At 42.7% G+C, this 5,239-nt stretch overlaps 1 pseudogene; it reads left to right on the top strand.

Moving 5' to 3' along the window:
* The first annotated feature begins 2,002 nt into the window (after nucleotides 1–2,002).
* LOC136306460 (ezrin pseudogene) lies at nucleotides 2,003–3,761 on the top strand (annotated as a pseudogene).
* Nucleotides 3,762–5,239: the final 1,478 nt, after the last annotated feature.

The following is a 5,239-nucleotide window of genomic DNA, read 5'->3' as shown; positions in this document are numbered from 1 at the left end:
AGTTTTTCGTTGCAACACCTTAGTTGTTCATTGATTCCTTTCTCATATGTGCCTTGACCGCCGGCCTTCAGCACACCGAGTAACCCCTTGCTTGAGCCAGCAACCTTGGGTTCAAGCTGGTGAGCTTTTTTGCCCACACCAGATGAGCCTGCTCTCAAGCTGTGACCTCGGGGTCTCGAACCTGGGTCCTTGCATCCCAGTCCAACACTCTATCCACTGCGCCACTGCCTGGTTAGGCTCCCCTTTTTTTCTTGAATGTGTTTCTCAATTCCTCTCCAGAGTTGTGATCCCAGCTCAGGACCTCAGTATTCCTACTGGGATTACTGTAACACCTTGTAATTGGCACTCTGAGTCCGTTTCCTTTCCATACCACTTCTACCTTGCCATCTCAATTATTTTTAACAACACAGATCTTTTCATGAACTTTCTCCTTTAAAAGCTTATGGTGGTCCTCCAATGGATACAATAAGTCTTGAACTCCCTATAAGTTTGTGATTTTTTTTTTGTTTTGGGAGGGTTTGTTGTTGTTTTATGATATAGCACCTATCATGTTTCTAAAAACAGAGTTAGCTATATTAAATCTATACATACCATGCTAGAGAAAACATTTCTGACCATAGTGTGACTCTATGACAGTTTTGCTTAGAGAGACTTAGAAGGCTATCTATATGTTGAGACTTCAGAGATATAATTCGTCTTTCTTTCTTGACAAAAGTTCGCCCATCTTAAGCTTCTGTTAAAAGATCTATCTATTTCGAGATAGTAATGGATACAGCCAGATTGGTCTTCCGTTTAGCAAATGAGTTGGCTTATTTAACTGTAAAACAAAATTAAATAAGTTTCTTGTTTCACTTCAGAAACTTTCACATGACAACTTGCATTTTGCAATTTCAAAGGGAGAATTTAAAATGCATCCTCCCCACGCATTTGAGGGGTATGTAATACTATGTTCCCAGAACAGGCTTGCTTAACATCTTTCAAACTCATGACAGAATTTGGCAAATGCTGACATACAGCCTATACACATTACGATTCACATAATTTCACAGAAGATAGAATTGAATGGGAGAAAACAGATAAAAGTGATAAAGCAGGAAAAAAGAAAAAAACCTGGGATCGTGACGGGTGTGCGTTGGATGAGGGAGGGAGGGGTACAGCAGGCTGAGAAGGGGGTAGTGACTGAACACAGAAAAGAGGACTTAGGCATCTAATTCAAGCTTCATCAGCTTCTTGTACATCCCCATCCCTAATGAGTAAACTGAAATAGGTTAAGTAATAATGAAATATTTAGAATAGATGAATATCATTTATATAGATAAAAGTCAAGTATTGAGTTCTTTTTAGAGAGCAGTCTTTTAACACTATCAAAAAATATTTACCTTAAGATAAACACAAGAACTATAGTTCTAAAATATTCTTACAATCTATAAAATCATAGTAACTCAATATGAGTTAGTCCTTAATAGTTAAATGTAAATATAAATTTATTATGTGAACTACCTATCCAATTTCTCTGTCCTGCTCTTTTGGAAAATTCTGTTTATACATGTCAATAAATATGTCCAGCATTTTCAAAATAAGCATGTCAGAGTAATTAGGTTACACTTTTGAGCACTTTGCAGCATTCCGTGTTTTAGCATTCTCAAGTTAACTCCAGGAAGAAACTGTATCTACTGTATAGTTAGTTTCTTGAAAATAGTCTGAAAGTAAAAATGAAAATACTATACATTTGTAACATACAAGTTAAATTAGGGGTCAGTGAGAATACCCTGGGGTTTAATGTTAAAGCAAAATAAATGAAAGGACCAAGCCTCATCATTGTTAGGGGATGGATAGTTCAACAAAAAGGCTCTGCAGGGCAGGTCCTGGCCACACAGTGCCCTTCCACCGACAGCAGAGCAGTGCGGTCCTCTACAGGTGCTGTGGGTCCTGAGCTCCGTCTCAGCTGCTGCTGGCAACTTTTGTTTCCAGAGGATTGAGGAAAACCCACTAGGATCTAAAAATGCCAAAACCAATCAGCGTCCAAGTTACCACCATGTATGTAAAGCTGGAGTTCTCCCTCCAGCTGAATATGACAGGAAAACAGCTTTTTGATCAGGTGGTTATGATTATCAACTTCCAGGAAGTTTGGCTGTTTGGCTTCCAGTATGTATATAATAAAAGAATTCTTACCTAATTAAAACTTGATAAAATAGTGTTGGCTCAGGAGATAAGGAAGGAGAATTGTCTCTTGTTTAAGTTCAGGGCCAAGTTCTACCCTGAAGATGTGTATGAGGAGCTCATCCATGATATCACACAGAAGCTTTTCTTCCTCCAAGGGAAGGAGGGCGTTCTTAGCCATGAGATCTACTGTCTTCCTGAGACCTCGGTGCAAAAGTTTGGAGACTATAACAAAGAAAGGCAAAAGTCCAGGTACCTCAACTCCCAGAGGCTGATCTCCCTGAGTCGTGGACCAGTATACACATTCACCAGGGACCAGTGCAAGGACCAGAGCCAGATGTGGCAGGCCGAGCACCATCGAATGCTCAAAGATAAGTTGGAGTATCTGAAGATTGCCCAAGACCTGGAAATGTACAGAATCAATTCTTTTGAGATAAAATATTGATATAAGAAAGGAACAAACCTATGGCTTGGAGTGGATGCCCTTGGACTAAATATTTATAAGGAAGATGGTAAGTTGATTCCAAAGATTGGCTTCCCATGGGGTGAAATCAGGCACACCTCTTTCAATGAATAAAAATTTTGCCATTAAGCCCCTCAACAAGAAGGTACTTGACTTCGTGTTTTATGCACACCACACACCCACGCACATCAACAAGGGGATCCCGCAGCCCTGCATGCAGATCCACCAATTTTATACATGCACTGCCGAAGCCCGACACCACCCAGGTGCAGCAGATGAAGGCCCAGGCCTGGAGGAGGTTCCAGAGGCACCACGACAGCCTGGAAGCCGAGAAGAGGAGAGAAACCGTGTTAAGAGAGAGACAGCAGATGATGCGGGAGAAGGAGGAGCTGCTGTTCAGGCTCCAAGTTCAGGAACAGAAAACCAAGACTGAGACAGAGGTCTGGGACCCGACTCAGAGGGCCCTGCAGCTGGAGGAGGAGAGGAAATGCACGCGGGAGGAGGCTGAGCATCTGTAGACCAACCGACCGACCGCGTGGCCACGCTGCAGGCCTACAGAGAGCTGAGGGGCCCGCGGTGGATGGGATAAAGGGCCGGGGCAGCTGGCTGCAGAGCTGCCAAGTGCACGGCCAGATCACCCGCCTAGAGGAGGCGCGCAGGCGAAAGGAGGATACGGTCGGTCCAGGAAGCTCAAGATGACCTAGTGAACACCAAAGAAGAGCTGCCCCTGGGGGTGACAGCGCCCCCTCCACCCCCACTCCCCGCCCCGTGTGTTGAGCGGGTGGGCTACCAGGTCCAAGAGAATCTGCGGGAGGGTACGGAGAACTCGAGCCACAGCGCGGAGCTGTGCAGCGAGGACACCTGAACCACAGCGACCGGGACAGGCGGAGCACGACCGCGCGTGCAGCGGCAACTGAAGATGTCCCAGGCCGGAGACGAGAACAAGAGGGCCCACAGCGAGATCATCCACAATGGAAACACGAAGCAAGGCCGGGACAGGTACAAGACGACGTGGTAGATCCGTCAGGGCAACATCCAGCAGTGCAGTGTTGATTCCGAGGCAATGCGAAGGCCAGGAAGGGGTTGGGCAGGCGGGACCTTGCGCTTGGGCTCACCGAGGGTCACAGGCGGGCTCTGATACTTGCTTTTGTAGTTCTCCAAGTCTAGACCCCCTCGTCGAACTCCAGTTCCTTTAAAACCTGAGTAGCTATTTCAGTGGGAATATTCTGGGACTGGGACCAGTGGAACCTACCCTGGTTTATTTTTCCCATTTGTATCAGTGCCAAGCGGGCCTCATTATCATCATCATCATCATCATTATTGAATCACTTCCTGTCTTGGGCTTGGAGCAGGGCTGATTGAATTAAGGAAAGAGATGCCTGTCAAGTCTGAGTAACACACTCCATGCTGGTCCCTGTGATACGAGATTCGATATAATTAAGAAGACCACATCAGGGCTTCTCTTTTGCATCATACTATTTTTTCTGTATTTGAAATTAGTTCATATTGATTTATTTGTACTTGATTTCTATGAAAGATGTGTCTTTGTCTACTTAAGATTTTTACAGGGTGAATATTATTTTGCAAACTGGGTCTCGAGCACTCTTACACACATATGCACACAGTGATTTCCTCCCTCAGTTGACAAAATCCTGTCATCATTCAGGATAAACAACACACTACCCCCCCGATAAACTTTTCTTGCTCTTTGTTTTTTTAAGTTAGAGGGGTACATTGTTAGACTTACATACCTAATCAATGGTCATTTACAGAGTACCGTATTTATAAATAAGTGATGATACATGTTTGTAGCGTTCATTTAAAAAGGGAGAGTTTGGTTCAGTGTGTTTTGTTAACTTTAACAGAATAATAAAAGAATTACACACTTAAAAAAAGTTCTGAACTCTATCTTGAAGGGACTTGAGTAAATTCTGGCAATTTCAGGTTTTACATTTCAGAAATAACTCAGCCCTCATTATTTTCTACTTCGCTGCTTCTAAGCGTGAAGAATTTAGGTCAGAGTTGAGACTGGGTTAGTTGTGGTAACTGTCAACAAATAAATCTCTGCCCATATTTCATTCTTTATGAAAAATAAATGAGTGTGGGGCAAGAATATTGACAATCTTATGGAGACAAGAATCTGTTAGCACCTGTATTTGCATTTTAAAATTACTTTTGAAGAAACGATAATGGACTTTCTACATTCTTCCCAAGACACTAAGATGGCATTACAGGGAGACCCACTTTTGCTTTCCCGTGTCCCGAATAACTCTAACCACATGTGCATTTTCTTCTTGATGCCGCTGTTGGGGCAATCAGCCTCTCGGGTACCAAACAAACTATTAGAAAATGATTCCAATTAAACACCACTCCGAAAATGATCCTTTAATCTTTGCGTTGTCTTCTGTTATATAAAAAAAAATATTTGTTCTAAACAGCCCCAAAGTACTATAACAAGGATTTTATGTTTATATAACTTGTAGCATCACAGTCAAAGTCAGTATCTGAAATGCTTCATTTTCTGCTCCCACTGATTTTATTTTTTCTTTGCACAGTTTATGAAAATTTCCATAATTTGGTTAAAGTCACATTTATTTGCATCAGATAAATCTTTGA

This window comes from Saccopteryx bilineata, chromosome 5, assembly GCF_036850765.1.
Source record: "Saccopteryx bilineata isolate mSacBil1 chromosome 5, mSacBil1_pri_phased_curated, whole genome shotgun sequence".
NCBI lineage: Eukaryota > Metazoa > Chordata > Mammalia > Chiroptera > Emballonuridae > Saccopteryx > Saccopteryx bilineata.
Note: the sequence above shows the minus strand (reverse complement) of the source record. Positions and strands in the feature narration are given on the sequence as shown.